We start from the raw sequence: 16,857 nt of genomic DNA, 5'->3' as shown, positions 1-16,857 counted from the left end.
CAAAACATATTTATAAGTATAGATTATTAAAAAGTGGCTAAATTTTGCAATGGAAGTAGCATGTTGATCTATAATATCAGGAAGAGAGACTCAGCTAAAATGAATAATGCCAGAATATTTCAAAAATAAGATAACTCATGCACATTAAAATATGCTCAGTGAAAGGATAATCTGATCAGGTGTGTCTTCTCCCCCTTGGCCTTGCATGTGACCGTAATTCCATATGTTCAGGACCATGTTAGGAGGCTGACTCCCGGCTCAACCTCTTTACGTAATTTTTCCTGCTGACCATCGGCCAGAGGCTTTATCTGACAGGTCTCGGGGTCGCGGTGCTCCTCCCACACCAGACGCCCTGCACAGCCTTTGCAATGCAGTCTCTGAAGGGAGTTGCCGTCAAGGACCCGGGCCCTCCTCAGGTATCTACATTCCTAGCCCTGATGCCTTCATTCCAGGTCATTTGTGTGAGGCCTGGGGCAGCGGTCTTCTTCTTTAGGCGTGCTGATAGCTCCTCGTGGGAAGGAGGAGAAGTCCTTACAGACACTTTTCCCCACTCTGACCCTGTACCCTCCACCTCTCCACCGCTAGCCCTTCCCCCTGATGCTGTCCTCCACCCCAGGCTCGTTCAACTGCGGAGCCTCTGGGTCAGGGCTCCCTCAGCAGTGAGATGACCCCGACATGTGCACACCTGCCTGACCCTCCAAGAGTAAGCCTTCCCGTGAGGAAAATAGGACAGGGGGCCGCGTTCCGTGTTAGCCTCCTGCCTCCCGCTGCAGTGACTAAAGGCTTGACTCCTTCATTGTTGGCTTGTTGCTTTAATGGGCAACTCTGATGCCTGGCGGCCCGGTTCCTGCTTTCCCTGCTCAGCTGAGCTCCTAACACCACGTAGTAAGGAGCCTGAGGTTTTTCTTTTTTGATGTCTCACCGCTGACAGCTTTTCAGCATCACTCCTCTCCATCCTCTGCCTCACATCTTGTCCAGCTGATGAGAAACCCGGACGGTGACTCCTTCACTCCAGCGGGAGATTCAGAGCGCTCAGACCTTACTCTGTGTGCGACAGCCTTCATCCCAGCCCTGCCTGCTAACCACAGTTAAACCCCTTTCCTTGCTTTTTCCATCTTAGGACTTTTTTAGGGAGGTTGCCCTGCACTCTCCAGGAGTCTCGTTATGTAAATGATAGCATTATTCACAGTCTTTTATGTACGTATGATTATCAGTCTTACTATCTAAGCCAAAGTTTGGGTAGGGGTGCATCCTCTTTTTGAAGAGTGGCTGCCACAGACTATACTAGGAAGAATAAGTGATGAAACCAGTTACCATCACTAGGTTCAGTCTAGAGATTCAGGGCCTTGTTTCCAGAGACGGTTGCACCGTAGGTGAGACGCGAAGAATGGAGTGGGATTACCCAGGTCACGGGGCCAGAATGTTCTTGGTGAAATAAGTATATTGGAAAAAGCACAGAGACAAGAGAGTTCATGATCCAGAGACATTTGAAACAGACTCTGAAAGTAAGACAAAGGGAATTGTTGAATTTTGTGAAGTGTGTGAGTGTGTTGAGGATAAAAAGACAAAACCCAGAGTCCTGGCTTGGATAACTTGCTGATAACTTGGTTCATGTGTATGAGATGCGAAATACTTTGGATTATTTGATGTAAGATATTTGTGGGGCATAGAGTTAGATTGTCTAATATACAGCTGAGTGAATCAGACACTCTGGGGAGAGAGCTGGGCTGGAGACTCAAGGCTGTGTGAAATATAAGTAGTAATTTATGTCATAAGAAGGAAAGGGTATTGAGAGAGTGCACTAACAATAAATACACTGAAGGGTCAGAATGGTTAGAAGAGGTTAAGTAATTTGACCTCAGGTAAGCTGAGAAGTGTTGTTGTGGACCAAATTGTGTTCTCACCAAATTCCTGTGTTGAAGCCCTTACCCGCAGTAAGAGAGCCGGGGCCTTCGGGGAGGTCATTAAGGTTAAATGAAGTCCTAAGGATGGAACCCTAGTCCAGTGGGACTGATGTCCTTACAAGGAGACAAGGCACCCAGTGCTCTCTGTGTCGGCCCCAGGGAAGGGTCGTGCTAGGACTGGGCGGGAAGGCAGCCATGTGCGAGCCAGAGAGAAGCCGAGCTCCTGGCACCTCAGTCTCCACCTTCCCTTCCAGAACTGAGAGAAAAGAAATGTCTGTTGTTTACGCCACCCAGCCCGTGATGCTCTCCTACGATAGCCCAAGCAGACTAATTCAGATGCGACCAGTTCTGGAGCGTGTGGGGAGGAGCTTGAGAAGAAGAACCGCATACCATAGAAAATTCATGTAAACTAAGAATCAAAAGGTCCAGTTGCTTCAGAAAGAAGTATTTCTATTTACTCTGTAACCTAGGTCGAAGCAGTTGTAGGGCTGGAAGTGGAAGTCAGATTACAAGGGGAAGAGGAGTGAACAGGATGTTTGTTATGACAAAAAGGGAAGGCGCTATGGGACAGAGATAGAAATAAGGCTTGAGGTGATGGGAGAGAAAGTTGATGGAAGGCTCCTGTTGACTGTGATTGACTGGGTCATGTTCAAATGCTAATGAGAAGAGCCCCCCAGAAAGGAAAATGCTGATAATATATGTGAGAAAATGCCTCATCAATAAAAGAGCCTCTGATGAGGAAACATCTGCGTTGGTTTTATACGGCTCTGGAGATGGACCCAGCTTCAGCTCCTATGATGTCAGAAAGCTGACCCTGAGAGTCTGGGTTCCAGCGTGAGATGTGAGCGATTTGCAGGGATGATCCGAAAACTGAGTGCCCTTTAGCCTTTACTCTTTCGTCTGGTACCTGAAAGTACATAGTAAAGTATTCCATAGTGCCACTTAAACGTTATCATTATTTCCTCATAACTTAAAACTGTTCCAGATAAGAAGAGATCTAAATGCAAGTTCCACATCTCGGGAGCAGAGATTGTCTATTTGTGAGTACATTGAAAATAGATGCGTCTCAGAGCCTTCAGGTCAGGTAGCTATTGCCTTATTATAGATTGCCCCCAAATTTGTTACTTCCCCCTACAACCATCATTTATTCTGTACAAAATCTGCAGTTTGGGCAGAGCTTGGTGGGGACAGCTACCTCTTCCCCAAGTGGCACCGGCTAGGTTGGCTCAGCTCTGAACTGGTCCACTCTTAAGAGAGCTGGTTCACATGACGGACAGGGTGATGATGACTGACAGGTGGCAGCTCAGGGAGGCAGGGGGGCAACGTCCCTGGAGTCCCTCCACCCTCCACACAGGCATCTGCGCGACCCGCTTGAGTGCCCTTAGGAATGGTGCCTAGGATTCAAGAATGAACGGCTCACAAATGACTTCACTGGAATCTGCCAGTTTATTAAGGGTTGATCCTGTACACCATAAAGTGTAATTTCCACTGTATTCTGTTGGCCAAACAGTCAGAGTCCATATCCAAGGCGGGCTGACATAGACCTCACCTTTCAATGAGAGGAGCGTCAAAGAATTTTCCAGACATGTTTCACAATGGGCGCAAACCACAAGAGCTTAAATCACTTGCCATTTTAACCCTTTGTTATTGAAAAGATAACATTAGAAAAACCAATATTTTCAAAACAGCAATTAGAGTAAATGTTAACCAGAAAGGAGAAATATATATTTACTATTAAAATATAAGCGTCCATGTGTATTTGTGAGTAAATATCAGTTATTTGCAGCTGAGCAAATATTTCGTAATAGTCTTGACATCTAAGAACACCTTCTATAATTCAACTGCTACATTTGTTAATTATATTCACTAGAAATTCATAGAACTTCATACTACCCTCTTTGAAGGACTTTAGCACCATGGTTAAGAGTTTAGTTTCTGAAGCCAAAAGGCTGAATTTACCACTCCTTTTTCCTAACTTACTACTAATTTTCTAACTCCTCTATTTCTCAGCTTACCTACAGGGAAAAAGAGGTTAGGAAGACCACCTACCCAAAAAAGACTCTTTTGCAAAGGTAATGAGAAAATGCTCCTAAAGCATTTACTTTGGTGATTAGCACGTAGTGAGCACTCCACAAGTCTTAGTGTTTTTACTGGGAGGGTCTGGTTTAAAATGGATTAAGTTCAGATGTCCTTGTTGCAGCATTGTCATTTAGATAATTTGAAAGATGATCAAAAAAGATAAAAACTCATGAACCATTAAAAAGTTTCCCTGGAAACCTATATAATGTCAGATTTTTTAGAGAGTGCTGCACACTATAATACAGATGAACTTAATTTATACCACACGTTATGAAAAATAATTTTCCCTCTACTCTTCTAGGGCTCGGGTGAGACACCACCCCTCCCCATTGTAATAAAAGATTAACAGGAGAAAAACAAACAGAAGTTTAATAACATGTATACCTCCTGTGTTCATGGGAGAGACCCAGGAAAGTGAGTAACTCCCCAAAATGACCCAAGCCACCACCTTAAATACTGTGTCCACTTCAACCAAAGAAGGTGTTGGGGCATGGGGAAGCCAGCTGTGGGCGGCGGTCAGGAAGAGCACAGTGAATAAGAGTAAGGTTATGACGCAGATTTAGGGCATTGTCTTCTCCATGGATAAGAGTTTCTGGAGATTCGGTCATCCTCTTCGTGGTAACAAAGAGGGAGACACCCTTTCGAATGGAGATTTCCCATATACATGTAAATGTCTCTTACAAAAGGGTAACTTCTACTCAGTTTTCAGAGCTTTTCCTAGGTCTGCTGCTTCTTAAAAGTAATCAGCCTATAATAATCCTTATGCCAAGGAGGTATATTTTGGGGTGGCAAATTCTGCCCTCCTTCAGTACACACACACTGTTTAGTCAATGGCTCATGTAGGCTTTATTTCTTACAAAAGACACTCCCTGAAAAGAGGTTAAAGGCTCTTTGTTCCTACTTTAGTAGTTTCCAATCCTCCGTTTAGAGACCCATGGTTGGTATCAGTCAGAAACCAAAGGCCTGGTCTTTGTTATAACTAGAGCATTGCCCCAAACTCTCCACTTTTCTGCATTCCCTCAGATATTGGACATCCCGTAAATTAAAAATCTACTGGATGGGAAATGAGAATGTGGAGGTAGAGAAGGAAATTGCAAGGATTGTGAGGACTTAATAGCATTCTGGGAAGTGCAGAACTGATTCCAAGTAAAAGAGGGAAGGTTGCAGTGGAGGTGGCTACCATAATTACAGTTCATACGGGAATTAATATTTAACTCTTTATATATTTAAAATATGTGAAAACTAGGCCATGAAGGAAAGACTACATCTCTTAAGTTGGAGTTACAGTAGCACACATAGTTCTCTAAGTAGGTGAGAACTTGATAGAAGCTGTGTACTTTATACAACTCAGAATTTACCAAACTGAGGAAGGATTTGGGGCACCCCCCAAGTGTACTGTGTAGACAAGGCTATGAGATACTAAATCTTTGAGAGGAATCTTAGCTGGTCAAGGTAAAAATTTAAAGAAAAAATAAAATAATAGTGTTATTGGTAAATACAAGACAGAACCAGATAAAGAAGTATTATATGAATCCTCAGAAACAGAATCTATTCCTAGAAATTATCTGTCTCAGAGTCCAGGAGACAATTTCAATGTATTTGTCATTTTTAATGTTATGCTAGATGACATGGCCTCTACTATAAGAGCCCCAAGATCCTCCTGAGAAAACCAAGTGGAGTTGAAAATTCAGCAGGATCCAATTAAAATTTAACAGAACATGAAGAAAAAGTAATTTCTTTAAATTAAGAGAAATAAATGATCTATGGCAGGACTTCAGAAGAATTTAAGTCTAATGTCAGAATACATTTCTATAGTAGAAGTAGTAAAAGGCAGACTTTATACTGTGGAAATCAAATTTCAAAGCTCAGTCTTGATGACAGCCTGAGCTGACACGTGCAGTCCCCCTCTCAGTACACAGTGACACATGTACATGGTCAGGCTTCGAAAGGAATGGGAAATTCTATCCTGGAATAGAAAGAAAGAGAGAAATCAAAGCCATTAAGTGTGAACTGATGCCACATCAGTTAGTGATGGGGCTTGTATGTGCTTTGGGGCTGGTAACTGGAAGAATGCACCCTGGCTCCAGAAAAGACTGGAGACATAGCAGGAACTGTAGGAGCTGGACGTGAACTCCCCGCAGGGCTCCTGGAGCCTTGAAGTACCACCAGGTATGTGAACCAGGGCCGGATTTGGCTATTCCTCCCAGAATGGCAGATTGGGCAATTTGGTCCCATCTTTCTGCTGATGTCATTTAGAAGAGTTGAAAAATATTATAAAACATTTTTTTCGAAGAGACTCAAGAGCTAACCAGGAAGTGAAGAATTGTGATATCAAGGTCCAGAGGAGGTTAACCCACAGGTATGACATGGTATTTGTGACCATTTCTTCCCTAGGCACATCTGTTGATTTCAACAAGTAGCTTAGAGGAAGTAACAGTAAATCTGAGAAGGATAGTGGATTTTTCTTTTAGAAAAAAGAAGAGGAAGTTTAAACGTGGATTAGGCTATTATATGCATAGGTGGTTCAGAGAATAGATAATGCAATCAATTTGTAACAAGTTGAGTTTAGTGTGTATTATGTGTAGCGTTTGATCTGTATTTTCAAATTATCCAGGCTATCTATTAGGTGTTATTTATCCATTTGGTTAATTTGTCAGTGAATAAATGAAGAAAAAATGGAAAATGAATGGGGAAAAAAAAAACCAGACATACCCAAATCAGAAGAATGGCTTTTGGAAACCTAATACATATGAAAGAGCTCACTTGCCAGTATTTTTCAGCTCTTCATAGATTAATGGGCATTATGTTAAAATAGTTTTTGTATGCTGATTTAGCTTAGTATTATAAAACAGAGGACCTGTTAAAAACTAATGACTTTTATATTTGGTTTACATTCTGAAATCTATTAATTTACTCCCTTAATGTTTTATCTATTGAAAAATACACAAATGTATTCCGTATAACACCGATACTTATTTTCCTAGAGAAATTGATATGCAACATGGCATGAGCACGTCTCTTTCTCTTTTTCTTCCTCTACACGTGAATGCACATGCACACACACACACACACACACATACACACACAACTCAATCAGGATTATAGACTGAGCAGATGGCCTTTGGCTTGGAGAAAATTGGATCCTGGGATATCTTTCTGAATTTATCTTCGATTCAAATTGTCTTTAGTATGCACAAGTCATTAAAGCACTAGTCTGGGTCTGAAGAGGTTTTCCTTCAATATTTTATAGGTAGGATTTTGATCTATGATTTATCAGTCAATGGACAGCACTAAGGACAGAGAGGATTTTTTCTTTCCATTAGGAATCAATTCTTCTGGTAGATAGATTTTTATTTCCATCCTTATTCCGCTCACTGCAAAAAATCTGCTTTGGGATATGTCTGTCAATTTGAGTGACCAGGCACATAAGTGGTATAAAACACAGGAATTTTTAAGCTGTGAGAAGGACTGCAGTGTTGCAAAATACATAAAAAATGAATAAATAAAAACTACCAAGCGTCTTTTATGATTTGTAGGTTCTTTTGAATGCAGGAAATATTAAAGAGGAATGCATTTTATTTATGTAAAGGTCACCATTAGGTTTTATTTTTACATATATCTTCCCAGCTCATGGATAGAATAAAAAACTTTGTGGACAAATGTGATTATATATTTCAGGGAGATCTGTAGTTCATCTTCACAGCATTTTGTTTAGTTTCATCTATTTTGTTATAGTTTGTGATTTATTGCATGTCATGCCAGTCAGTATATTTTCCATTCCTCAGAAATATGTGACTGAATTGCAAGTAAATTTTTCAGTCAGTTACATTGGCTTGAAAAGTAAATATTATGGAAAAGAAACTATCAAATTTTATAAGGAGATATATCTTGCTACTATTTGTTTCTGTATGCAAGGCTGACTGCAAAAAGCTGTCAGGCACAGAGAGCTGGGTGGCAGCTGCTAGACTTCAGGTGCATATCAAATAATTTGGAAATGGTTTTCTTAGAGTAATGTTCTCTTCTCCTAAGAAACCATGGGTTGGGACTTCCCTGGGGGCGCAGTGGTTAAGAATCCGCCTGCCAATGCAGGGGACACGGGTTCGAGCCCTGGTCCGGGAAGATCCCACATGCCTCGGAGCAACTAAGCCCGCGAGCCACAACTACTGAGCCCGCGCACCTAGAGCCCGTGCTCCGCAACAAGAGAGGCCACCGTAGTGAGAAGCCCGCGCACCTCAACAAAGAGCAGCCCCTGCTCGCTGCAACTAGAGAAAGCCTGTGCGCAGCAACGAAGACCCAACACAGCCAAAAATAAATAAATAAATAAATTTATAAAAAGAAGAAAAAGAAATCATGAGTTTTAGGAGCTCTTTAGTCTTTCAAACTGCTTCCCTGAAAAGTTGCTAGGTTTTCATGAAGGTTCTATTATGACAGTGAATTACAGTTAAAACAGAGCTCTACCACCGGTGTGAGGAGACACTGCAATTAGTAGACTTTTATCAGGTTCTTCCTATTGATTAAATAAAGCATTTCAGGGTCTTTATTCATGTGATGCATGAATATGCTGCTACTAAAACTATAACAAATATAGCACTTATTTATGTTTATCAGAATTACGGAGGTGCCTCTACGTAGTTCATGTAGAGGAAATATTTTTAAAAATATGGTTCATTCCGGTCCTAGGACTTTACCCCCCTGCCCCCGTCATGATCTTCTTAAAACAGAGGTTTTTGCTTCTATCCCATACTACACTCTTCATATGATTGTTTCTTTTGGAATCTAAGCTACTTGGAAGTATACATTTCATCATTTATTATTAGGATCACTAATTTGCATATACCCACATATTTGCTGAATATCTTTAACCAAAACTCCACTATAGCTTTCAGAATGCTTTTACCAGGTGCAGGGCATAGCATGTTATCGCTCTACTTTCCTCCCTAGGATACCAAGTAGAATAGTAAAATGGCGTATTGTTTCCCCTCTCTTTAAACTGCCACTTTGTGGCAAATACCCATGTCCAGGTTTACATGTGGTACACATTGGGGTGTGTGTTTGTATTACAGTGAGAAATACTAATATTTAATGTGTGTGAATGGATGGCTGTCTGTTTTCCCCAGGAAATACTAGTTGACTCCAAGTTGAAGAAACACTGCTCATCACATCCTAAGATAGAGGCAGAATAAAAGTGTTAGGCACAGGAGATACCACTTAAAAATTTAGGATATTTTTTTGGTTTCTAGAGGGATACTATTCTCAAGTAACCATGGGGGTTTGGCTCAGCTGGGGTTATCTATTTTGAAAAAAATGATGATGGGTAGAAAAACAACTAGGAAAATAGGAGAATAAACTATGGATAAAATATAAGATGAAATGATGACATTCAGCGTCATTATGGAAGGATAATGGAAGTCATTAAAAGTACCTTTTAAGATTGACTTGGCATTTACTTTAGATATTTTTAATTTCTTACTGGTGAACAATCTGTAGTGTGAAATATGTCTATTATGAATTAACAAAATCTTGTATTGAGGATACACACCCACACACAACTGGGTTATGAACTAGTTGTATTGGAAGACAGGGGGTCACTGCAGGTTAAGGAGACTATATTTCTGAGATAGAAACTATATAAGAGTTACACTCCTTCCAAAAACGGCACATGTCATTAATCTTTCAGTCATGTAATCATGTAAATGTGCCCCATTGCCGTCAAAACAAAATCTAAATGTCATAATCTGATCCCATCTACATTTACATTCTAACCTCTCACCATGCCTATTTTTCCAATGTAATTTAGGTCATACACCTGCTTGCAAAACACAGTACGTGCACATCTTTTGGATTTCTTGTCTTTTCACCTGCTGCCCTTTTGACTTGCACCGCATTTACTCTTGTCCCATTTCTTTCATGATCCTATTAAATTATGGTTTAGCTGACATTGCCTTCTGAAAGCCTTCCTCAAATACCAACTGTAACTGGGTTATACGTTTTGTGTGCTGCCATAGTTATGTATGCATGCTTGTTTCATAGAGTCTGACACTCTAGTAGTTACTTTAAGTCCATCCTTATAACTTTATGATTCCTGAAGACAAAGAAAGCTTTTATCCATCTATGTTTCTTTAGCAACCACCCTGGTGCCGAGGCCATGGTGGAAGCTAATCCCTTGATGAAAGGAGGAAGGGAAGGAGAGAGGGAGGGAAAAAAAGAGGGAGAGGTAGGAAGGAAGTAATGAAAATAATGACGTATAGTAAGGGAAAAAAAAAACTTTCTTCCAAGAAGAAACTTAACTTTAGTATGAGAAAAGAATACTAATATTAAGGAAAAAACGCCGGTCTTAAAGTCTGCATATGGGTAAGTGTCTTCATTTCCAACTCTTGTTCGTCATGGGAGCTTAGGCAAGTACTGTCATCTTAATGAGCCTTAGGTTCTCATTCTGGAAAGCTGAAATAACAACGTACATTCATCCTTCTACTCCAGGGTGCAACAGGTGTCACATTTAGTGATATTTGTTTATGTGCTTCATAATTTTAAAGTACAGAACAGCTACAGGGTCTTATTATTTCAAAACATATCAAAGATTTTTAAATGACTAGATAAATATAAAAAGTTAACTTATACATAGCATATCTGTAAAATTTTTAAAGAACGAGTGATTTTCTAATTAAAAGTAGTCTTAAATGGAAGTCGTAAGTATTCTGTAATTAAATATGCTTTTTTTGTGTTCTTAAGCAAGTACTTTGGGCAATTACAGAACATTTTCCAGGAAGAGTGCTTTAGTACCTAGCTGCTTTTGCTTATACCTACCATATCCCTCCATTTCTTCTCTATTCAGCATTGTTAGTTTATTATCTGGGCTTCCAAACAATTATTTCAGAAATGTATTCATTAATTATAAGATGAAAGCCTTGGCCAGTAGTTTTACCTATAGAGCATTAGCATGCTTATTTTTCATGTGCAGTTTTTGTATCACAAATCTAGGATAACTTGAGGCTTTATTTGTGTGGAATATTCTATTTGTTCAAACTCACCATCTCAAATACTTTCTTTTTTTTAATTTCTGGGGCTATCTGGAAGCCTACAAATTCAAAATAAAAAACTAATGTGTGAATTCCCTTAGTATTTCAAGGAAAATTCTTCTTTTTTTTTTTTTTTTTGCGGTACACGGGCCTCTCACTGTTGTGGCCTCTCCCGTTGCGGAGCACAGGCTCCGGACGCGCAGGCTCAGCGGCCGTGGCTCACGGGCCCAGCCGCTCCGCGGCATGTGGGATCTTCCCGGAGCGAGGCACGAACTCGCGTCCCCTGCATCGGCAGGCAGACCCTCAACCACTGTGCCACCAGGGAAGCCCCTGGAAAATTCTTTTATACCTCATTTAATCAACAGTGTTCTCAAAAGCTAACAATGTATCTTATTATACTGTCTTATTTGTCATTTTTGCTGCAGTAACAAATGACCAGAATATCTTCAAAGGTTTATTTCTTGCTGTCATTCCATACGAGTTTTGAGTCAGTGGTAGTTCCCCATTTCTCTTTCATTTCATGATCTAGACTGGAGAAGCTGCCCCCCATATGGGGTATGGTCTTCTGCTGGAAGAGGAAAAAAAAGCAAGAGATCCTGAAGCCAGTACACCATGACTTAAAGCTAAAGCTCCTTGAAGAACTGCTGTATTGGTCGTTCTGCTCACACATTTATGAGCCAAGTAAGCCAAGTGGCCAGGTTCATGTTCACGGGTAGAGAAGTATATTCCTTCCCCCAGAAGGCATGGTGGTTGTAGAACAACACAGTGATGCATTATCCACTTAAAAGGAAGAGGAAAACAAAGAAAACAATAGTGCAAAGATCAATGTCTATCATCTTAGTCACAAACATTCGCTTCTCTTTTTTCCAGGTGCTAAATATTGCCAACCCCTTCCCAAGGAAGATATGACAAAATCCAATGCAGTCATGACAATCAGATTCAAATTTCAAAACGTGTTGATAATCACTATTGCAGGTCCAAACCTGGCTTGTTAAATTTTGGTGGTACGTGAACACACGCACACACACGCACACACGCGTGCGCGCACACACAGACACACATACTCGCTCTGCATTCTGATTTCTATCTACTCAATGATGATAGAGGAATAAGGGTCAGATACCCACAATTAACAGTGTTACTCAGAAATGGGACAAATGAGTGGCATATGGTGATCAGTGGCCCATAGTAATTCTGGAATTCTGTTGGCCAGGTTTTTCAAGGAACATAAAATATTTCTTGATTATGACCTAATCTTGCTTCCTGGAAGCCCTCCAATCTGTTCTTCTCAGTGGCTCTCAGCTCTACTTCCTGGACAATTTTTATTTATTATACAATTAAACTTGGTTATCTCTGAAGAGGGCATTGAAGAGCACACCTTCGTCTGTGCTTGAACAGCTCGCTTACCACTTTCGGAAGCTACACATCTCTACAAAGCTGTTACACACCTCAAATGGTCACAGTCTCGTTTAATTCATGTTGGCGGTTCTTTTGACAGTGCATCCCTCTTTATAACTTGACTTTTCATCTGTTTGATTCCAGTCATTTCCATGTGCAAACCGGCATACTCACAGTGCCTTTTTTTAATTTAATTTTTATTTTATATCGGAGTATAGTTGATTTACAATGTTGTGTTAGTTGCAGGTATTGAGCAAAGTGATTCCGTTATACATATACAAATATCCATTCTTTTTCCAATCATTTCCTGTGTAGGTTCACGGTGTTTTCTGAGGCAGCCCCTGACGCTCTTCTTCTGCCTTGTCTTTACTTAAAGCCACGTTGAGTTTATCAGACTTCACTCTGAAGCCACCCTTGGTATGTTTTCTGAGACATATTTTGTTCAACTGAAATGATTTATCTGTAGCTACCATAATCTATTCAGACTTTTTAAACAAGAGCAAGATGACAATTATAGGTATCCCCTGCTTCTGGAAAGTTTGCCGTAGGCCACTTTGCTTTTACAAAAGACTTGTTTTTTTATATTGGTACGTGTTTTCACTAACAGAAAAATCTGAAGAGGATTTTAGCTTTTACAAAAAAAGGGGAAAAGGGAAAACAGCTTTTCATCTGTGTTTTGCAGTGAGCTGTTCCAGAGACAGTGCACACCCAGAGCAGCCAGCACGGCCCCGGCGAGCTTCTTCCCAGGGAACCACGCTTAGCATCTCAGCATCAAGCTGCCAGAGCCTTGAACTGTCCATGAGCATCTGTGCTTTGTCATAGTTTATTCTGTGCATCCATTAGCAAACATGTGTTCTAACGTAATTGCTTCTTCACTTTATACTATTTTGGCTTATGAAAATTTTCATAGGAACTCTCTACTTTCCCATGGGAAGGTGAATCTGTGTCTTAATTTGGTCTTTGCTCTGGGTTAATTAGTCTTAACTGGTTAGAGTACTTCCAAGTTTTATCACTTATTGGTAGCCTATTAGAAACAGTTGAGCTTTTCAACCCTGCAAGTCCTTAGTTGTCTACATTGTCTTATTCCTCTTTTACTCCTTGCTAACTAGTGAGTTCTCTTCTGTTTTCATCTTTGTTTTCTTAAATCCAGCCAATAACAAAAGAACTCTTCATAAAGTTCTGTGTCTTATCCCTTTTGCCAAGAGTCACAAGTTAATTACGTACCTTAAATGGCTTAAATGTTATTGTAGAAAACACTGTTACCAATTTCATTAATACATAAAATTTCATCAATACACAAAATGAGTTGCCATTTTCCATCCTTCAATTATAGTTTACTTCATGCCCATAGCACAGCCCCGGAGCCAATAGCACATACGTTGTTTTTTCTACGTAGCAGTGCTTCACTTCATGGACAATTTCTGAACTACTCAGCCTTGCTGTGTTAATAAACCACCCCAAAGTATCAGTGACTGACACCAGCACATATTTATTCCTCTAACGTTGGCTGAAGTTGTTGACAGATCTGCTTATACTCCACTTTTTTCTTCATTTCAGGATGAAAAGGAATTACTCCATATTGTGACATGCTGCCTTGTGGCAGATTAAAAACAAAAAACAAAACAACAGAGTTGGATAAAACCTACAGTGGCTCTCAATGCTTTTGTTTGGAATTGACATCCTGTCACATCACTCACCAAGAGAAAGCACATGGCCAGGTCCGTGGCTTAAGTAAATGCACTCTTCCCACCCCCTGCTGGAAGGCACTGCTGATCCAGGCCACGCAATTGATAAATAATCCTCTTCAGGGAATGGGGTAGTAAATAATTGGGAATAATTATAATCATGGTGTCACAAATGGTCTGATACCTGTTTATCCCTCAACGCTCTCTGTAAAAAGCTCATTAATTTCTTACAGTTTTCTGCGCCCAAACTCTATCACAGTTTAGGTAGTTAGCTTTGTGTTTGTCCTTGACTTCTTCACCTCCTCCCAATTGTATGTCCTTCCAGCTTTCTATGGGCTCAGCTTCGCCTAATTAGTTTAGCCTGGCAACACACCAGGAACCAAATTTACAAAAGTAAATTTCATCTGAAATTGGCTCTCTGCCCTAAGTCTCATATATATAGTATAAGTGAGTTGCAGTCCTTCTGGTGAAAATGAAACCTGCTCTTGAAATCCAGGAGGTTTAGCTAAGGTTCTGATTTCCTGTCTGGCAATTGCCGTCCCTCTCCCTGGAGGGTTGGTCCTATTCTTTTCCCTTGTGGGTGTCTTAGTTTCCGGCATCAACACTACACAAATATATACTGAGATCTCTGTAAAGTCCTTTCCTGAGACCCCTCCAGCTTATCCTCATCTGAATATTTTAGAGAACAGAGACTAAAGTAAGACTAGGTTTTCTATTCCAGTCGAACATTGCAACTTAAACTATGATCAGCCCAATAAAGGCAAGCTTCACTTTAGAACAGCATATTCCCCCTTTACTCTGATCTTCCTGTTATCTCATTTAGCATTTGCTTTAGCCAAAGCTACATAGGTTTTAAACTTTGGCATAAAACGTACGTGTATTTGATTTGAGTCTGACAACCTACTGTTGGTGGAATACTTGATAAAATATTTAGTTTTCAATAAATGACTACAAAAAAATAGCTATCTACATGATAGAAACAGTTTGTTTTCCTTTTACTACCATAATTTTAAAGAACTAATGTTAGCTGACCACAGTTCTGAAAAATTCATAAGGGGACCCCATAGTGGATGAAATACAAAATTGTGGGTATCAATTAGAGCCCTAGTGTTTGTTCTTTTTTCTAAATTAATTAATTTATCTATTTATTTTGGCTGCATTGGGCCTTCATTGTAGTGCACGGGCTTCTCATTACAGTGGCTTCTCTTGTTGCGGAGCACGGGCTCTAGGCACTCAGGCTTCAGTAGTTGTGGCTCGCGGGCTCAGTAGTTGTGGTTCGCGGGCTCTAGAGCGCAGGCTCAGTAGTTGTGGTGCACGGGCTTAGTTGCTCCGCGGCATGTGGGATCTTCCCGGACCAGGGCTCGAACCCGTGTCCCCTGCACTGGCAGGCGGATTCTTAACCACTGCGCCACCAGGGAAGCACCCACCCCTGTCCAAGTGGTTTCAATAATTATTTGACAACTAACAAGCTATAATTTTGTCAAAGCACAAATTGTATGTTTGTAAGTTATAGAGCTGGTGAGAGTGTAATAACCATTCTTGATATTATGTAATTGATGATTTGGCATCTTAAAAATCATAGGCCAAACTAAAGGCCAGAATTGCTTACTTATATATCCATATGATCACTGTGTTTTCATAGGCATGCGAAAATCATATTATCAAACCTCCAGGGCTCTCTAGTCACCATAAATACTTCTTATGAATTGGTTGAAAATTTAATTTTCAGGTAAACATGGACATCAAAGAGACACGGGTTTTTTTTTGTCTTTTTTTTTTCTTTTGGCTGTACTGCCTGGCTTGTGGGATTTTAGTTCCCGACCAGGGATCAAACCTGGGCCCTCAGGAAGCAGTGAGAGCACAGAGTTCTAACCACTGGACCACCTGGGAATTCCCCGACATGGTTTTGTATAAAGATGTACAGAGGAAACACATGGATCTCAATAGAGGTATTATTTAGAAATAAAATAAGTAAAATAAAATAACTATTTCCACACTTAAAATTTGGAGAACTGCAAATATTTGAAGTGTACTTTCCTCACAAAACCTTAGCGTCTTTTGAATGTTAATTGAATCAGTTCTCACCACAGTACTAGAAGTTTAAAAGACTCTGGTCAACAAAGGAACACACAACGGCAATAAAAAAGTCTCTAAAGGTAGCTGTGAGGCAATTTGCATGGCATTATTCAGGAGGTTTATGTATGTTTAGTTCTCTACCAAAAGTCTTAAAGCCAAATATACATTCTTGTAATAGTCAAAAATGCAAAGGATTTGGCCTGAATGCTTTACTCTTGTTATATTTCCAACATTCAAATTGTGTTTATATGTGTATATACACACACAGAGACATATATATATATACACATATATACACATAAACACATATATATGTCTGTGTATATATAGAGAGAAAGTTAAAACTATAATCTATCATTTAGCAAATTTTTAGTTCCTCCAACATGTATTTTATGTGTTCTGGTGGATCCTGAGCCTGCCTTTTTCTCAAACTGCTAAGTCTGAGAGGTTTGGTGATGAAGCCGTGTCTCTTTGTTTTTCTGTGATTTCCATGCTGCTGCACAGATGAAAGGGTCATTGTTTAGATTAGAACCATTTAACCTTGGTGTTAGTAGTTCATGTCTTTTCTCTCCCTCACCTGGGATTTCTTACAGATGAGTCCTTCTTAGTTGCCCCCACTTAACTGATAGATCTCTCCTACAGGACTGGCATAGACTTACGTAATGAAAAGAATAACACTCCACACTTCACCATCAGTGA

The 16,857-nt window shown here is 40.2% G+C and overlaps 1 long non-coding RNA gene across 2 annotated transcripts in view; it reads left to right on the top strand.

Moving 5' to 3' along the window:
* Nucleotides 1–14,105, top strand: part of LOC125962814 (uncharacterized) — a 36,431-nt gene extending 22,326 nt beyond the window's left edge. For both annotated transcript variants that reach the window (XR_007474564.1, XR_007474563.1), the window contains exons 4-6: nucleotides 3,915–3,976; nucleotides 4,285–4,397; nucleotides 13,955–14,105. This is a non-coding gene — a long non-coding RNA (uncharacterized LOC125962814). The remainder of the gene's footprint in view (nucleotides 1–3,914; nucleotides 3,977–4,284; nucleotides 4,398–13,954) is intronic.
* Nucleotides 14,106–16,857: the final 2,752 nt, after the last annotated feature.

The sequence above is a fragment of the Orcinus orca genome, chromosome 21 (assembly GCF_937001465.1).
Source record: "Orcinus orca chromosome 21, mOrcOrc1.1, whole genome shotgun sequence".
NCBI classification, from domain to species: domain Eukaryota; kingdom Metazoa; phylum Chordata; class Mammalia; order Artiodactyla; family Delphinidae; genus Orcinus; species Orcinus orca.
This window is presented reverse-complemented; position numbering and strand designations above follow the sequence as displayed.